This window comes from Camelus bactrianus, chromosome 8, assembly GCF_048773025.1.
Source record: "Camelus bactrianus isolate YW-2024 breed Bactrian camel chromosome 8, ASM4877302v1, whole genome shotgun sequence".
NCBI classification, from domain to species: Eukaryota; Metazoa; Chordata; class Mammalia; order Artiodactyla; family Camelidae; genus Camelus; species Camelus bactrianus.
This window is the reverse complement of record NC_133546.1, coordinates 93,391,108-93,411,184: the sequence shown is the minus strand read 5'-3', so window position 1 is coordinate 93,411,184 and position 20,077 is coordinate 93,391,108.

Here is a 20,077-nt window from a genome sequence, read left to right as displayed (position 1 = left end):
CTTTCTCACACAATTATCTCTCAGAACTGAGCTTGTGGAGAGACGTTCGTTCATCGAGCACAAAGGGAACTGTTTGCAGGAGAAACTTTTACTCTTGTTTCTCAGTCTGTTTCCTAGTGGCGGTTAGAAGTTCCTGCAGTTTTCACTGTAAAACCGAGTTGGAACTAGTACCTCCCCATATATATTTATGGAGTGGAGTTTGCAAGTGAAAAGAAACTTTGTGTTCCCAACAAGCTAGGTGAAGGACGGCTTCCACACAAACATATCTCTCTGAACTTAGCATGTGGAGAGACGTTCGTTCATCTAGCACAAAGGGAAAGGGTTGCATGAGAAACCTTTACTCTGGTTTCTCACTCTCTTTCTTAGTGGCGGTTTGAAGTTCCTGCAGTTTTCACTGTAAAACCGAATTGGAGCTAGTACCTCACCATATATATGTATGGAGTGGAGTTTGCAAGTGAAAAGGAACTTTGTGTTCCCAACAAGCTAGGTGAAGGACAGCTTTCACACACACTTTTCCCTCTGAACTGAGCATGTGGAGAGACGTTCGTTCATCTAGCACAAAGGGAACGGGTTGCAGGAGAAACTTTTACTCTGTATTCTCAGTCTGTTTCCTAGTGCCTGTTTGAAGTTCCTGCAGTTTTCACTGTAAAACCGAGTTGGAGCTAGTACCTCCGCATATATATGTATGGAGTGGGTTTCCAACTGAAAAGAAACTTTGTCTTCCCAACAAGCTAGGGGAAGGACGGCTTTCACACACACTTATCTCTCAGAACTGAGCATGTGGTGAGACGTTCGTTCATCTAGCACAAAGGGAACGGGTTGCAGGAGTAACTTTTACTCTGGATCCTCAGTCTGTTTCCTACTGCCGGTTTGAAGTTCTGCAGTTTTCACTGTAAAACCGAGTTGGAGCTAGTACCTACCCATATATATGTATGGAGTGGAGTTTGCAAGTGAAAAGAAACTTTGTGTTCCCAACAGGCAAGTTGAAGAAAGGCTTTCTCACACAATTATCTCTCAGAACTGAGCTTGTGGAGAGACGTTCGTTCATCAAGCACAAAGGGAACTGGTTGCAGGAGAAACTTTTACTCTGGATTCTCAGTCTGTTTCCTAGTGGCGGTTAGAAGTTCTTGCAGTTTTCACTGTAAAACCGAATTGGAGCTAGGAACTCCATATATATATATATGGAGTGGAGTTTGCAAGTGAAAAGAAACTTTGTGTTCCCAACAAGCTAGGTGAAGGACGGCTTTCACACACACTTATCTCTCAGAACTGAGCATGAGGAGAGACGTTAGTTCATCTAGAACAAAGGGAACGGTTTGCAGGAGAAACTTTTACTCTGGATTCTCAGTCTTTTTCCTACTGCCGATTTGAAGTTCCTGCAGTTTTCACTGTAAAACTGAGTTGGAGCTAGTACCTCCCCATATATATGTATTTAGTGGAGTTTGCAAGTGAAAAGAAACTTTGTGTTCCCAACAAGCTTGGTGAAGGACGGCTTCCACACAAAATTATCTCTCAGAACTGAGCATGTGGAGACACGATCGTTCATCTAGCACAAAGGGAAAGGATTGCAGGAGAAACTTTTTCTCTGGTTTCTCAGTCTGTTTCTTAGTGCCGGTTTGTAATTCCTGCAGTTTTCACTGTAAAACCGAGTTGGAGCTAGTAACTTCCCATATATATGTATGGATTGGAATTTGCAACTGAAAAGAAACTTTGTGTTCCCAACAAGCTAGTTGAATTACGGCTTCCACACACAATTATCTCTCAGAACTGAGCACGTGGAGAGACGTTCGTTCATCTAGCACAAAGGGAACGGGAAGCAGGAGAAACTTTTACTCTGGTTTCTCAGTCTGTTTCCTACTGCCGGTTTGAAGTTCCTGCAGTTTTCACTGTAAATCCGAGTTGGAACTAGTACCTACCCATATATATGTATGGAGTGGAGTTTGCAAGTAAAAAGAAACTTTGTGTTCCCAACAGGCAAGTTGAAGGACGGCTTTCTCACACAATTATCTATCAGAACTGAGCATGTGGAGAGACGTTCGTTCATCAAGCACAAAGGGAACTGGTTGCAGGAGAAACTTTTACTCTTGTTTCTCAGTCTGTTTCCTACTGCCGGTTAGAAGTTCCTGCAGTTTACACTGTAAAACCGAATTGGAGCTAGTATCTCCCCATATATATTTATGGAGTGGAGTTTGCAAGTGAAAAGAAACTTTGTGTTCCCAACAAGCTAGGTGAAGGACGGCTTCCACACAAACATATCTCTCTGAACTGAGCATGTGGAGAGACGTTCGTTCATCTAGCACAAATGGAAAGGGTTGCATGAGAAACCTTTACTCTGGTTTCTCACTCTCTTTCTTAGTGGCGGTTTGAAGTTCCTGCAGTTTACACTGTAAAAGCGAATTGGAGCTAGTACCTCACCATATATATGTATGGAGTGGAGTTTGCAAGTGAAAAGATACTTTGTGTTCCCAACAAGCTAGGGGAAGGACGGCTTCCACACACACTTGTCTCTCAGAACTGAGCATGTGGAGAGACGTTCGTTCATCTAGCACAAAGGGAATGGGTTGCAGGAGAAACTTTTACTCTGGATTCTCAGTCTGTTTCCTAGTTCCGGTTTGAAGTTCCTATAGTTTTCACTGTAAAACCGAGTTGGAGCTAGTACCTACCCATATATATGTATGGAGTGAAGTTTGCAAGTGAAAAGAAACTTTGTGTTCCCAACAAGCTAGGTGAAGGACAGCTTTCACACACACTTTTCCCTCTGAACTGAGCATGTGGAGAGACGTTCGTTCATCTAGCACAAAGGGAACGGGTTGCATGAGAAACCTTTACTCTGGTTTCTCAGTCTGTTTCCTACTGCCGGTTTGAAGTTCCTGCAGTTTTCACTGTAAAACCGAATTGGAGCTAGTACCTCACCATATATATGTATGGAGTGGAGATTGCAATTTAAAAGATACTTTGTGTTCCCAACAAGAGAGATGAAGGACGGCTTCCACACACACTTATCTCTCAGAACTGAGCATGAGGAGAGACGTTCGTTCATCTAGCACAAAGGGAACGGGTTGCAGGAGAAACTTTTACTCTGGATTCTCAGTCTGTTTCCTAGTGCCTGTTTGAAGTTCCTGTAGTTTTCACTGTAAAACCGAGTTGGAGCTAGTACCTACCCATATATATGTATGGAGTGGAGTTTTCAAGTGAAAAGAAACTTTGTGTTCCCAACAAGCTAGGTGAAGGACAGCTTTCACACACACTTATCTCTCAGAACTGAGCATGTGGTGAGACGTTCGTTCATCTAGCACAAAGGGAACGGGTTGCAGGAGTAACTTTTACTCTGGTTTCTCAGTCTGTTTCCTACTGCCGGTTTGAAGTTCTGCAGTTTTCACTATAAAACCGAGTTGGAGCTAGTACCAACCCATATATATGTATGGAGTGGAGTTTGCAAGTGAAAAGAAACTTTGTGTTCCCAACAGGCAAGTTGAAGAACGGCTTTCTCACACAATTATCTCTCAGAACTGAGCTTGTGGAGAGACGTTCGTTCATCAAGCACAAAGGGAACTGGTTGCAGGAGAAACTTTTACTCTTGTTTCTCAGTCTGTTTCCTAGTGGCGGTTAGAAGTTCCTGCAGTTTTCACTGTAAAACCGAATTGGAGCTAGTACCTCCCCATATATATTTATGGAGTGGAGTTTGCAAGTGAAAAGAAACTTTGTGTTCCCAACAAGCTAGGTGAAGGACGGCTTCCACACAAACATGTCTCTCTGAACTGAGCATGTGGAGAGACGTTCGTTCATCTAGCACAAAGGGAAAGGGTTGCATGAGAAACCTTTACTCTGGTTTCTCACTCTCTTTCTTAGTGGCGGTTTGATGTTCCTGCAGTTTTCACTGTAAAACCGAATTGGAGCTAGTACCTCACCATATATATGTATGGAGTTGAGTTTGCAAGTGAAAAGATACTTTGTGTTCCCAACAAGCTAGGGGAAGGACGGCTTCCACACACACTTGTCTCTCAGAACTGAGCATGTGGAGAGACGTTCGTTCATCTAGCACAAAGGGAACGGGTTGCAGGAGAAACTTTTACTCTGGATTCTCAGTCTGTTTCCTACTGCCGGTTTGAAGTTCCTATAGTTTTCACTGTAAAACAGAGTTGGAGCTAGTACCTACCCATATATATGTATGGAGTGAAGTTTGCAAGTGAAAAGGAACTTTGTGTTCCCAACAAGCTAGGTGAAGGACAGCTTTCACACACACTTTTCCCTCAGAACTGAGCATGTGGAGAGACGTTCGTTCATCTAGCACAAAGGGAACGGGTTGCAAGAGAAACTTTTACTCTGTATTCTCAGTCTGTTTCCTAGTGCCTGTTTGAAGTTCCTGCAGTTTTCACTGTAAAACCGAGTTGGAGATAGTACCTCCCCATATATATGTATGGAGTGGGTTTCCAACTGAAAAGAAACTTTGTGTTCCCAACAAGCTAGGGGAAGGACGGCTTTCACACACACTTATCTCTCAGAACTGGGCATGTGGTGAGACTTTCGTTCATCTAGCACAAAGGGAACGGGTTGCAGGAGTAACTTTTACTCTGGTTTCTCTGTCTGTTTCCTACTGCCGGTTTGAATTTCTGCAGTTTTCACTGTAAAACCGAGTTGGAGCTAGTACCTACCCATATATATGTATGGAGTGGAGTTTGCAAGTGAAAAGAAACTTTGTGTTCCCAACAAGCTAGGTGAAGGACGGCTTTCACACACACTTATCTCTCAGAACTGAGCATGAGGAGAGACGTTAGTTCATCTAGCACAAAGGGAACGGTTTGCATGTTAAACTTTTACTCTGGATTCTCAGTCTTTTTCCTACTGCCGATTTGAAGTTCCTGCAGTTTTCAATGTAAAACCGAGTTGGAACTAGTACCTCCCCATATATATGTATTTAGTGGAGTTTGCAAGTGAAAAGAAACTTTGTGTTCCCAACAAGCTTGGTGAAGGACGGCTTCCACACAAAATTAACTCTCAGAACTGAGCATGTGGAGAGACGATCGTTCATCTAGCACAAAGGGAACGATTTGCAGGAGAAACTTTTTCTCTGGTTTCTCAGTCTGTTTCTTAGTGCCGGTTTGTATTTCCTGCAGTTTTCACTGTAAAACCGAGTTGGAGCTAGTACCTTCCCATATATATGTATGGATTGGAATTTGCAGCTGAAAAGAAACTTTGTGTTCCCAACAAGCTAGGGGAAGGACGGCTTCCACACACACTTGTCTCTCAGAACTGAGCATGTGGAGAGACGTTCGTTCATCTAGCACAAAGGGAATGGGTTGCAGGAGAAACTTTTACTCTGGATTCTCAGTCTGTTTCCTAGTTCCGGTTTGAAGTTCCTATAGTTTTCACTGTAAAACCGAGTTGGAGCTAGTACCTACCCATATATATGTATGGAGTGAAGTTTGCAAGTGAAAAGAAACTTTGTGTTCCCAACAAGCTAGGTGAAGGACAGCTTTCACACACACTTTTCCCTCTGAACTGAGCATGTGGAGAGACGTTCGTTCATCTAGCACAAAGGGAAAGGGTTGCAGGAGAAACTTTTACTCTGTATTCTCATTCTGTTTCCTAGTGCCTGTTTGAAGTTCCTGCATTTTTCACTGTAAAACCGAGTTGGAGCTAGTACCTCCCCATATATATGTATGGAGTGGGTTTCCAACTGAAAAGAAACTTTGTGTTCCCAACAAGCTAGGGGAAGGACGGCTTTCACACACATTTATCTCTCAGAACTGGGCATGTGGTGAGACGTTCGTTCATCTAGCACAAAGGGAACGGGTTGCAGGAGTAACTTTTACTCTGGTTTCTCTGTCTGTTTCCTACTGCCGGTTTGAATTTCTGCAGTTTTCACTGTAAAACCGAGTTGGAGCTAGTACCTACCCATATATATGTATTTAGTGGAGTTTGCAAGTGAAAAGAATCTTTGTGTTCCCAACAAGCTTGGTGAAGGACGGCTTCCACACAAAATTATCTCTCAGAACTGAGCATGTGGAGACACGATCGTTCATCTAGCACAAAGGGAAAGGATTGCAGTAGAAACTTTTTCTCTGGTTTCTCAGTCTGTTTCTTAGTGCCGGTTTGTAATTCCTGCAGTTTTCACTGTAAAACCGAGTTGGAGCTAGTACCTTCCCATATATATGTATGGATTGGAATTTGCAGCTGAAAAGAAACTTTGTGTTCCCAACAAGCTAGTTGAATTACGGCTTCCACACACAATTATCTCTCAGAACTGAGCACGTGGAGAGACGTTCGTTCATCTAGCACAAATGGAACGGGAAGCAGGAGAAACTTTTACTCTGGTTTCTCAGTCTGTTTCCTACTGCCGGTTTGAAGTTCCTGCAGTTTTCACTGTAAATCCGAGTTGGAACTAGTACCTACCCATATATATGTATGGAGTGGAGTTTGCAAGTGAAAAGAAACTGTGTGTTCCCAACAGGCAAGTTGAAGGACGGCTTTCTCACACAATTATCTCTCAGAACTGAGCATGTGGAGAGACGTTCGTTCATCAAGCACAAAGGGAACTGGTTGCAGGAGAAACTTTTACTCTTGTTTCTCAGTCTGTTTCCTACTGCCGGTTAGAAGTTCCTGCAGTTTTCACTGTAAAACCGAATTTGAGCTAGTATCTCCCCATATATATTTATGGAGTGGAGTTTGCAAGTGAAAAGAAACTTTGTGTTCCCAACAAGCTTGGTGAAGGACAGCTTCCACACAAACATATCTCTCTGAACTGAGCATGTGGAGAGACGTTCGTTCATCTAGCACAAAGGGAACGGGTTGCATGAGAAACCTTTACTCTGGTTTCTCACTCTCTTTCTTAGTGGCGGTTTGATTTTCCTGCAGTTTTCACTGTAAAACCGAATTGGAGTTAGTACCTCACCATATATATGAATGGAGTGGAGTTTTCAAGTGAAAAGATACTTTGTGTTCACAACAAGCTAGGTGAAGGACGGCTTCCACACACACTTGTCTCTCAGAACTGAGCATGTGGAGAGACGTTCGTTCATCTAGCACAAAGGGAACGTGATGCAGAAGAAACTTTTTCTCTGGTTTCTCAGTCTGTTTCCTACTGCCGGTTTGAAGTTCCTGCAGTTTTCACTGTAAAACCGAATTGGAGCTAGTACCTCACCATATATATGTATGGAGTGGAGATTGCAAGTTAAAAGATACTTTGTGTTCCCAACAAGCTAGGTGAAGGACAGCTTTCACACACACTTATCTCTCAGAACTGAGCATGTGGTGAGACGTTCGTTCATCTAGCACAAAGGGAACGGGTTGCAGGAGTAACTTTTACTCTGGTTTCTCAGTCTGTTTCCTACTGCCGGTTTGAAGTTCTGCAGTTTTCACTATAAAACCGAGTTGGAGCTAGTACCAACCCATATATATGTATGGAGTGGAGTTTGCAAGTGAAAAGAAACTTTGTGTTCCCAACAGGCAAGTTGAAGAACGGCTTTCTCACACAATTATCTCTCAGAACTGAGCTTGTGGAGAGACGTTCGTTCATCAAGCACAAAGGGAACTGGTTGCAGGAGAAACTTTTACTCTTGTTTCTCAGTCTGTTTCCTAGTGGCGGTTAGAAGTTCCTGCAGTTTTCACTGTAAAACCGAATTGGAGCTAGTACCTCCCCATATATATTTATGGAGTGGAGTTTGCAAGTGAAAAGAAACTTTGTGTTCCCAACAAGCTAGGTGAAGGACGGCTTCCACACAAACATGTCTCTCTGAACTGAGCATGTGGAGAGACGTTCGTTCATCTAGCACAAAGGGAAAGGGTTGCATGAGAAACCTTTACTCTGGTTTCTCACTCTCTTTCTTAGTGGCGGTTTGAAGTTCTGCAGTTTTCACTATAAAACCGAGTTGGAGCTAGTACCAACCCATATATATGTATGGAGTGGAGTTTGCAAGTGAAAAGAAACTTTGTGTTCCCAACAGGCAAGTTGAAGGACGGCTTTCTCACACAATTATCTCTCAGAACTGAGCTTGTGGAGAGACGTTCGTTCATCAAGCACAAAGGGAACTGGTTGCAGGAGAAACTTTTACTCTTGTTTCTCAGTCTGTTTCCTAGTGGCGGTTAGAAGTTCCTGCAGTTTTCACTGTAAAACCGAATTGGAGCTAGTACCTCCCCATATATATTTATGGAGTGGAGTTTGCAAGTGAAAAGAAACTTTGTGTTCCCAACAAGCTAGGTGAAGGACGGCTTCCACACAAACATGTCTCTCTGAACTGAGCATGTGGAGAGACGTTCGTTCATCTAGCACAAAGGGAAAGGGTTGCATGAGAAAACTTTACTCTGGTTTCTCACTCTCTTTCTTAGTGGCGGTTTGATGTTCCTGCAGTTTTCACTGTAAAACCGAATTGGAGCTAGTACCTCACCATATATATGTATGGAGTTGAGTTTGCAAGTGAAAAGATACTTTGTGTTCCCAACAAGCTAGGGGAAGGACGGCTTCCACACACACTTGTCTCTCAGAACTGAGCATGTGGAGAGACGTTCGTTCATCTAGCACAAAGGGAACGGGTTGCAGGAGAAACTTTTACTCTGGATTCTCAGTCTGTTTCCTACTGCCGGTTTGAAGTTCCTATAGTTTTCACTGTAAAACCGAGTTGGAGCTAGTACCTACCCATATATATGTATGGAGTGAAGTTTGCAAGTGAAAAGGAACTTTGTGTTCCCAACAAGCTAGGTGAAGGACAGCTTTCACACACACTTTTCCCTCAGAACTGAGCATGTGGAGAGACGTTCGTTCATCTAGCACAAAGGGAACGGGTTGCAAGAGAAACTTTTACTCTGTATTCTCAGTCTGTTTCCTAGTGCCTGTTTGAAGTTCCTGCAGTTTTCACTGTAAAACCGAGTTGGAGATAGTACCTCCCCATATATATGTATGGAGTGGGTTTCCAACTGAAAAGAAACTTTGTGTTCCCAACAAGCTAGGGGAAGGACGGCTTTCACACACACTTATCTCTCAGAACTGGGCATGTGGTGAGACTTTCGTTCATCTAGCACAAAGGGAACGGGTTGCAGGAGTAACTTTTACTCTGGTTTCTCTGTCTGTTTCCTACTGCCGGTTTGAATTTCTGCAGTTTTCACTGTAAAACCGAGTTGGAGCTAGTACCTACCCATATATATGTATGGAGTGGAGTTTGCAAGTGAAAAGAAACTTTGTGTTCCCAACAAGCTAGGTGAAGGACGGCTTTCACACACACTTATCTCTCAGAACTGAGCATGAGGAGAGACGTTAGTTCATCTAGCACAAAGGGAACGGTTTGCATGTTAAACTTTTACTCTGGATTCTCAGTCTTTTTCCTACTGCCGATTTGAAGTTCCTGCAGTTTTCAATGTAAAACCGAGTTGGAACTAGTACCTCCCCATATATATGTATTTAGTGGAGTTTGCAAGTGAAAAGAAACTTTGTGTTCCCAACAAGCTTGGTGAAGGACGGCTTCCACACAAAATTAACTCTCAGAACTGAGCATGTGGAGAGACGATCGTTCATCTAGCACAAAGGGAACGATTTGCAGGAGAAACTTTTTCTCTGGTTTCTCAGTCTGTTTCTTAGTGCCGGTTTGTAGTTCCTGCAGTTTTCACTGTAAAACCGAGTTGGAGCTAGTACCTTCCCATATATATGTATGGAGTGGAATTTGCAACTGAAAAGAAACTTTGTGTTCCCAACAAGCTTGGTGAATTACGGCTGCCACACACAATTATCTCTCAGAACTGAGCACGTGGAGAGACGTTCGTTCATCTAGCACAAAGGGAACGGGATGCAGGAGAAACTTTTACTCTGGTTTCTCAGTCTGTTTCCTACTGCCGGTTTGAAGTTCCTGCAGTTTTCACTGTAAATCCGAGTTGGAGCTAGTACCTACCCATATATATGTATGGAGTGGAGCTTGCAACTGAAAAGAAACTTTGTGTTCCCAACAAGCTAGGTGAAGGACAGCTTTCACACACACTTATCTCTCAGAACTGAGCATGTGGAGAGACGTTCGTTCATCTAGCACAAAGGGAATGGGTTGCAGGAGAAACTTTTACTCTGTTTTCTCAGTCTGTTTCCTAGTGCCTGTTTGAAGTTCCTGCAGTTTTCTCTGTAAAACCGAGTTGGAGCTAGTACCTCCCCATATATATGTATGGAGTGGGTTTCCAACTGAAAAGAAACTTTGTCTTCCCAACAAGCTAGGGGAAGCACGGCTTTCACACACACTTATCTCTTAGAACTGAGCATGTGGTGAGACGTTCGTTCATCAAGCACAAAGGGAACTGGTTGCAGGAGAAACTTTTACTCTGGATTCTCAGTCTGTTTCCTAGTGGCGGTTAGAAGTTCTTGCAGTTTTCACTGTAAAACCGAATTGGAGCTAGGACCTCCATATATATATGTATGGAGTGGAGTTTACAAGTGAAAAGAAACTTTGTGTTCCCAACAAGCTAGGTGAAGGACGGCTTTCACACACACTTATCTCTCAGAACTGAGCATGAGGAGAGACGTTAGTTCATCTAGAACAAAGGGAACGGTTTGCAGGAGAAACTTTTACTCTGGATTCTCAGTCTTTTTCCTACTGCCGATTTGAAGTTCCTGCAGTTTTCACTGTAAAACTGAGTTGGAGCTAGTACCTCCCCATTTATATGTATTTAGTGGAGTTTGCAAGTGAAAAGAAACTTTGTGTTCCCAACAAGCTTTGTGAAGGACGGCTTCCACACAAAATTATCACTCAGAACTGAGCATGTGGAGACACGATCGTTCATCTAGCACAAAGGGAAAGGATTGCAGGAGAAACTTTTTCTCTGGTTTCTCAGTCTGTTTCTTAGTGCCGGTTTGTAATTCCTGCAGTTTTCACTGTAAAACCGAGTTGGAGCTAGTAACTTCCCATATATATGTATGGATTGGAATTTGCAACTGAAAAGAAACTTTGTGTTCCCAACAAGCTAGTTGAATTACGGCTTCCACACACAATTATCTCTCAGAACTGAGCACGTGGAGAGACGTTCGTTCATCTAGCACAAAGGGAACGGGAAGCAGGAGAAACTTTTACTCTGGTTTCTCAGTCTGTTTCCTACTGCCGGTTTGAAGTTCCTGCAGTTTTCACTGTAAATCCGAGTTGGAACTAGTACCTACCCATATATATGTATGGAGTGGAGTTTGCAAGTAAAAAGAAACTTTGTGTTCCCAACAGGCAAGTTGAAGGACGGCTTTCTCACACAATTATCTCTCAGAACTGAGCATGTGGAGAGACGTTCATTCATCAAGCACAAAGGCAACTGGTTGCAGGAGAAACTTTTACTCTTGTTTCTCAGTCTGTTTCCTACTGCCGGTTAGAAGTTCCTGCAGTTTACACTGTAAAACCGAATTGTAGCTAGTATCTCCCCATATATATTTATGGAGTGGAGTTTGCAAGTGAAAAGAAACTTTGTGTTCCCAACAAGCTAGGTGAAGGACGGCTTCCACACAAACATATCTCTCTGAACTGAGCATGTGGAGAGACGTTCGTTCATCTAGCACAAATGGAAAGGGTTGCATGAGAAACCTTTACTCTGGTTTCTCACTCTCTTTCTTAGTGGCGGTTTGAAGTTCCTGCAGTTTTCACTGTAAAACCGAATTGGAGCTAGTACCTCACCATATATATGTATGGAGTGGAGTTTGCAAGTGAAAAGATACTTTGTGTTCCCAACAAGCTAGGGGAAGAACGGCTTCCACACACAATTGTCTCTCAGAACTGAGCATGTGGAGAGACGTTCGTTCATCTAGCACAAAGGGAATTTGTTGCAGGAGAAACTTTTACTCTGGATTCTCAGTCTGTTTCCTAGTTCCGGTTTGAAGTTCCTATAGTTTTTACTGTAAAACCGAGTTGGAGCTAGTACCTAGCCATATATATGTATGGAGTGAAGTTTGCAAGTGAAAAGAAACTTTGTGTTCCCAACAAGCTAGGTGAAGGACAGCTTTCACACACACTTTTCCCTCAGAACTGAGCATGTGGAGAGACGTTCGTTCATCTAGCACAAAGGGAAAGGGTTGCAGGAGAAACTTTTACTCTGTATTCTCATTCTGTTTCCTAGTGCCTGTTTGAAGTTCCTGCAGTTTTCACTGTAAAACCGAGTTGGAGCTAGTACCTCCCCATATATATGTATGGAGTGGGTTTCCAACTGAAAAGAAACTTTGTGTTCCCAACAAGCTAGGGGAAGGACGGCTTTCACACACACTTATCTCTCAGAACTGGGCATGTGGTGAGACTTTCGTTCATCTAGCACAAAGGGAACGGGTTGCAGGAGTAACTTTTACTCTGGTTTCTCTGTCTGTTTCCTACTGCCGGTTTGAATTTCTGCAGTTTTCACTGTAAAACCGAGTTGGAGCTAGTACCTACCCATATATATGTATGGAGTGGAGTTTGCAAGTGAAAAGAAACTTTGTGTTCCCAACAAGCTAGGTGAAGGACGGCTTTCACACACACTTATCTCTCAGAACTGAGCATGAGGAGAGACTTTAGTTCATCTAGCACAAAGGGAACGGTTTGCAGATTAAACTTTTACTCTGGATTCTCAGTCTTTTTCCTACTGCCGATTTGAAGTTCCTGCAGTTTTCAATGTAAAACCGAGTTGGAGCTAGTACCTCCCCATATATATGTATTTAGTGGAGTTTGCAAGTGAAAAGAAACTTTGTGTTCCCAACAAGCTTGGTGAAGGACGGCTTCCACACAAAATTAACTCTCAGAACTGAGCATGTGTAGAGACGATCGTTCATCTAGCACAAAGGGAACGGTTTGCAGGAGAAACTTTTTCTCTGGTTTCTCAGTGTGTTTCTTAGTGCCGGTTTTTAGTTCCTGCAGTTTTCACTGTAAAACCGAGTTGGAGCTAGTACCTTCCCATATATATGTATGGAGTGGAATTTGCAACTGAAAAGAAACTTTGTGTTCCCAACAAGCTAGGTGAATTACGGCTTCCACACACAATTATCACTCAGAACTGAGCACGTGGAGAGACGTTCGTTCATCTAGCACAAAGGGAACGGGATGCAGGAGAAACTTTTACTCTGGTTTCTCAGTCTGTTTCCTAGTGCCGGTTTGAAGTTCCTGCAGTTTTCACTGTAAATACGAGTTGGAGCTAGTACCTACCCATATATATGTATGGAGTGGAGCTTGCAACTGAAAAGAAACTTTGTGTTCCCAACAAGCTAGGTGAAGGACAGCTTTCACACACACTTATCTCTCAGAACTGAGCATGTGGAGAGACGTTCGTTCATCTAGCACAAAGGGAATGGGTTGCAGGAGAAACTTTTACTCTGTTTTCTCAGTCCTTTTCCTAGTGCCTGTTTGAAGTTCCTGCAGTTTTCACTGTAAAACCGTGTTGGAGCTAGTACCTCCCCATATATATGTATGGAGTGGGTTTCCAACTGAAAAGAAACTTTGTGTTCCCAACAAGCTAGGTGAAGGACGGCTTTCACACACACTTATCTCTCAGAACTGAGCATGAGGAGAGACTTTAGTTCATCTAGCACAAAGGGAACGGTTTGCAGGAGAAAATTTTACTCTGGATTCTCAGTCTCTTTCCTACAGCCGATTTGAAGTTCCTGCAGTTTTCACTGTAAAACTGAGTTGGAGCTAGTACATCCCCATAGATATGTATTTAGTAGAGTTTGCAAGTGAAAAGAAACTTTGTGTTCCCAACAAGCTTGGTGAAGGATGGCTTCCACACAAACATATCTCTCTGAACTGAGCATGTGGAGAGACGTTCGTTCATCTAGCACAAAGGGAACGGGTTGCATGAGAAAACTTTACTCTGGTTTCTCACTCTCTTTCTTAGTGGCGGTTTGAAGTTCCTGCAGTTTTCACTGTAAAACCGAATTGGAGCTAGTACCTCACCATATATATGTATGGAGTGGAGTTTGCAAGTGAAAAGATACTTTGTGTTCCCAACAAGCTAGGTGAAGGACGGCTTACACACACTTGTCTCTCAGAACTGAGCATGTGGAGAGACGTTCGTTCATCTAGCACAAAGAGAACGTGATGCAGGAGAAACTTTTTCTCTGGTTTCTCAGTCTGTTTCCTACTGCCGGTTTGAAGTTCCTGCAGTTTTCACTGTAAAACCGAATTGGAGCTAGTACCTCACCATATATATGTATGGAGTGGAGATTGCAAGTGAAAAGATACTTTGTGTTCCCAACAGGATATGTGAAGGACGGCTTCCACACACACTTATCTCTCAGAACTGAGCATGAGGAGAGACGTTCGTTCATCTAGCACAAAGGGAACGGTTTGCAGGAGAAACTTTTACTCTGGATTCTAGTCTGTTTCGTATTGCCTGTTTGAAGTTCCTGTAGTTTTCACTGTAAAACCGAGTTGGAGCTAGTACCTACCCATATATATGTATGGAGTGGAGTTTGCAAGTGAAAAGAAACTATGTGTTCCCAACAAGTTAGGTGAAGGACAGCTTTCACACACACTTATCTCTCAGAACTGAGCATGTGGAGAGACGTTCGTTCATCTAGCACAAAGTGAACTGGTTGCAGGAGAAACTTTTACTCTGGATTCTCAGTCTGTTTCCTAGTGCCGGTTTGAAGTTCCTGCAGTTTTCACTGTAAAAACGAGTTGGTGCTAATACCTCCCCATATATATGTATGGAGTGGAATTTGCAACTGAAAAGAAACTTTGTGTTCCCAACAAGCTAGGTGAAAAACGGCTTTCACACACACTTATCCCTCAGAACTGAGCATGTGGAGAGACGTTCGTTCATCTAGCACAAAGGGAAAGGGTTGCAGTAGAAACTTTTACTCTGGTTTCTCAGTCTGTTTCCTAGTGCCGGTTTGAAGTTCCTGCAGTTTTCACTGTAAAACCGAGTTGGAGCTTGTACCTCCCCATATAAATGTATGGAGTGGGTTACCAACTGAAAAGAAACTTTGTGTTCCCAACAAGCTAGGGGAAGTACGGCTTTCACACACCCTTATCTCTCAGAACTTAGCATGTGGTGAGACGTTCGTTCATCTAGCACAAAAGGAACGGGTTGCAGGGGAAACTTTTACTCTGGTTTCTCAGTCTCTTTCTTAGTGGCGGTTTGAAGTTCCTGCAGTTTTCACTGTAAAACCGAATTGGAGCTAGAACCTCACCATATATATGTATGGAATGGAGTTTGCAAGTGAAAAGATACTTTGTGTTCCCAACAAGATAGGTGAAGGACGGCTTTCACACACACTTATCTCTCAGAACTGAGCATGTGGAGAGACTTTCGTTCATCTAGCACATAGGGAACGGGATGCAGGAGAAACTTTTACTCTGGTTTCTCAGTCTGTTTCCTAGTGCCGGTTTGAAGTTCCTGCAGTTTTCACTGTAACACCGAATTGGAGCTAGTACCTCCCCATATATATGTATGGAGTGGAGTTTGCAAGTGAAAAGATACTTTGTGTTCCCAACAAGCTAGGTGAAGGACGGCTTTCACACACACTTATCTCTCAGAACTGGGCATGAGGAGAGACGTTAGTTCATCTAGCACAAAGGGAACGGTTTGCAGGAGAAACTTTTACTCTGGATTCTCAGTCTTTTTCCTACTGCCGATTTGAAGTTCCTTCAGTTTTCACTGTAAAACCGAGTTGGAGCTAGTACCTTCCCATATATATGTATGGATTGGGATTTGCAACTGAAAAGAAACTTTGTGTTCCCAACAAGCTAGTTGAATTACGGCTTCCACACACAATTATCTCTCAGAACTGAGCACGTGGAGAGACGTTCGTTAATCTAGCACAAAGGGAACGGGATGCAGGAGAAACTTTTTCTCTGGTTTTTCAGTCTGTTTCCTACTGCCGGTTTGAATTTCCTGCAGTTTTCATTGTAAAACCGAATTGGAGCTAGTACATCACCATATATATGTATGGAGTGGAGTTTGCAAGTGAAAAGATACTTTGTGTTCCCAACAAGCTAGGTGAAGGACGGCTTTCACACACACTTATCTCTCAGAACTGAGCATGAGGAGAGACGTTAGTTCATCTAGCACAAAGGGAACGGTTTGCAGGAGAAACTTTTACTCTGGATTCTCAGACTGTTTCCTAGTGCCTGTTTGAAGTTCCTATAGTTTTCACTGTAAAACCGAGTTGGAGCTAGTACCTACCCATATATATGTATGGAGTGAAGTTTGCAAGTGAAAAGGAACTTTGTGTTCCCAACAAGCTAGGTGAAGGACAGCTTTCACACACACTTATCTCTCAGAACTGAGCATGTGGAGAGACGTTCGTTCATCTAGCACAATGTGAACTGGTTGCAGGAGAAACTTTTACTCTGGTTTCTCAGTCTGTTTCCTAGTGCCGGTTTGAAGTTCCTGCAGTTTTCACTGTAAAACCGAGTTGGAGATAATACCTCCCCATATATATGAATGGAGTGGAATTTGCACCTGAAAAAACTTTGTGTTCCCAACAAGCTAGGTGAAGGACAGCTTTCACACACACTTTTCCCTCAAAACTGAGCATGTGGAGAGACGTTCGTTCATCTAGCACAAAGGGAACGGGTTGCAGGAGAAACTTTTACTCTGTATTCTCAGTCTGTTTCCTAGTGCCTGTTTGAAGTTCCTGCAGTTTTCACTGTAAAACCGAGTTGGAGCTAGTACCTCCCAATATATATGTATGGAATGGGTTTCCAACTGAAAAGAAACTTTGTGTTCCCAACAAGCTAGGGGAAGGACGGCTTTCACACACACTTATCTCTCAGAACTGGGCATGTGGTGAGACTTTCGTTCATCTAGCACAAAGGGAACGGGTTGCAGGAGTAACTTTTACTCTGGTTTCTCTGTCTGTTTCCTACTGCCGGTTTGAATTTCTGCAGTTTTCACTGTAAAACCGAGTTGGAGCTAGTACCTACCCATATATATGTATGGAGTGGAGTTTGCAAGTGAAAAGAAACTTTGTGTTCCCAACAAGCTAGGTGAAGGACGGCTTTCACACACACTTATCTCTCAGAACTGAGCATGAGGAGAGACGTTAGTTCATCTAGCACAAAGGGAACGGTTTGCAGGAGAAACTTTTACTCTGGATTCTCAGTCTTTTTCCTACTGCCGATTTGAAGTTCCTGCAGTTTTCAATGTAAAACCGAGTTGGAGCTAGTACCTCCCCATATATGTATTTAGTGGAGTTTGCAAGTGAAAAGAAACTTTGTGTTCCCAACAAGCTTGGTGAAGGACGGCTTCCACACAAAATTATCTCTCAGAACTGAGCATGTGGAGAGACGGTCGTTCATCTAGCACAAAGGGAACGGTTTGCAGGAGAAACTTTTTCTCTGGTTTCTCAGTCTGTTTCTTAGTGGCGGTTTGAAGTTCCTGCAGTTTTCACTGTAAAACCGAATTGGAGCTAGTACCTCACCATATATATGTATGGAGTGGAGTTTGCAAGTGAAAAGATACTTTGTGTTCCCAACAAGCTCGGTGAAGGACGGCTTACACACACTTGTCTCTCAGAACTGAGCATGTGGAGAGACGTTCGTTCATCTAGCACAAAGAGAACGTGATGCAGGAGAAACTTTTTCTCTGGTTTCTCAGTCTGTTTCCTACTGCCGGTTTGAAGTTCCTGCAGTTTTCACTGTAAAACCGAATTGGAGCTAGTACCTCACCATATATATGTATGGAGTGGAGATTGCAAGTGAAAAGATACTTTGTGTTCCCAACAGGATAGGTGAAGGACGGCTTCCACACACACTTATCTCTCAGAACTGAGCATGAGGAGAGACGTTCGTTCATCTAGCACAAAGGGAACGGGTTGCAGGAGAAACTTTTACTCTGGATTCTAGTCTGTTTCGTAGTGCCTGTTTGAAGTTCCTGTAGTTTTCACTGTAAAACCGAGTTGGAGCTAGTACCTACCCATATATATGTATGGAGTGGAGTTTGCAAGTGAAAAGAAACTTTGTGTTCCCAACAAGTTAGGTGAAGGACAGCTTTCACACACACTTATCTCTCAGAACTGAGCATGTGGAGAGACGTTCGTTCATCTAGCACAAAGTGAACTGGTTGCAGGAGAAACTTTTACTCTGGATTCTCAGTCTGTTTCCTAGTGCCGGTTTGAAGTTCCTGCAGTTTTCACTGTAAAAACGAGTTGGTGCTAATACCTCCCCATATATATGTATGGAGTGGAATTTGCAACTGAAAAGAAACTTTGTGTTCCCAACAAGCTAGGTGAAAAACGGCTTTCACACACACTTATCCCTCAGAACTGAGCATGTGGAGAGACGTTCGTTCATCTAGCACAAAGGGAAAGGGTTGCAGTAGAAACTTTTACTCTGGTTTCTCAGTCTGTTTCCTAGTGCCGGTTTGAAGTTCCTGCAGTTTTCACTGTAAAACCGAGTTGGAGCTTGTACCTCCCCATATATATGTATGGAGTGGGTTACCAACTGAAAAGAAACTTTGTGTTCCCAACAAGCTAGGGGAAGTACGGCTTTCACACACCCTTATCTCTCAGAACTTAGCATGTGGTGAGACGTTCGTTCATCTAGCACAAAAGGAACGGGTTGCAGGGGAAACTTTTACTCTGGTTTCTCAGTCTCTTTCTTAGTGGCGGTTTGAAGTTCCTGCAGTTTTCACTGTAAAACCGAATTGGAGCTAGAACCTCACCATATATATGTATGGAATGGAGTTTGCAAGTGAAAAGATACTTTGTGTTCCCAACAAGATAGGTGAAGGACGGCTTTCACACACACTTATCTCTCAGAACTGAGCATGTGGAGAGGCTTTCGTTCATCTAGCACATAGGGAACGGGATGCAGGAGAAACTTTTACTCTGGTTTCTCAGTCTGTTTCCTAGTGCCGGTTTGAAGTTCCTGCAGTTTTCACTGTAACACCGAATTGGAGCTAGTACCTCCCCATATATATGTATGGAGTGGAGTTTGCAAGTGAAAAGATACTTTGTGTTCCCAACAAGCTAGTTGAAGGACGGCTTTCACACACACTTATCTCTCAGAACTGAGCATGAGGAGAGACGTTAGTTCATCTAGCACAAAGGGAACGGTTTGCAGGAGAAACTTTTACTCTGGATTCTCAGTCTTTTTCCTACTGCCGATTTGAAGTTCCTTCAGTTTTCACTGTAAAACCGAGTTGGAGCTAGTACCTTCCCATATATATGTATGGATTGGGATTTGCAACTGAAAAGAAACTTTGTGTTCCCAACAAGCTAGTTGAATTACGGCTTCCACACACAATTATCTCTCAGAACTGAGCACGTGGAGAGACGTTCGTTAATCTAGCACAAAGGGAACGGGATGCAGGAGAAACTTTTTCTCTGGTTTCTCAGTCTGTTTCCTACTGCCGGTTTGAAGTTCCTGCAGTTTTCACTGTAAATCCGAGTTGGAGCTAGTACCTACCCATATATATGTATGGAGTGGAGCTTGCAACTGAAAAGAAACTTTATGTTCCCAACAAGCTAGGTGAAGGACAGCTTTCACACACACTTATCTCTCAGAACTGAGCATGTGGAGAGACGTTCGTTCATCTAGCACAAAGGGAATGGGTTGCAGGAGAAACTTTTACTCTGTTTTCTCAGTCTGTTTCCTAGTGCCTGTTTGAAGTTCCTGCAGTTTTCACTGTAAAACCGTGTTGGAGCTAGTACCTCCCCATATATATGTATGGAGTGGGTTTCCAACTGAAAAGAAACTTTGTGTTCCCAACAGGCAAGTTGAAGAACGGCTTTCTCACACAATTATCTCTCAGAACTGAGCTTGTGGAGAGACGTTCGTTCATCAAGCACAAAGGGAACTGGTTGCAGGAGAAACTTTTACTCTGGATTCTCAGTCTGTTTCCTAGTGGCGGTTAGAAGTTCTTGCAGTTTTCACTGTAAAACCGAATTGGAGCTAGGACCTCCCAATATATAAGTATGGAGTGGAGTTTGCAAGTGAAAAGAAACTTTGTGTTCCCAACAAGCTAGGTGAAGGACGGCTTTCACACACACTTATCTCTCAGAACTGAGCATGAGGAGAGACGTTAGTTCATCTAGAACAAAGGGAACGGTTTGCAGGAGAAACTTTTACTCTGGATTCTCAGTTTTTTCCTACTGCCGATTTGAAGTTCCTGCAGTTTTCACTGTAAAACTGAGTTGGAGCTAGTACCTCCCCATATATATGTA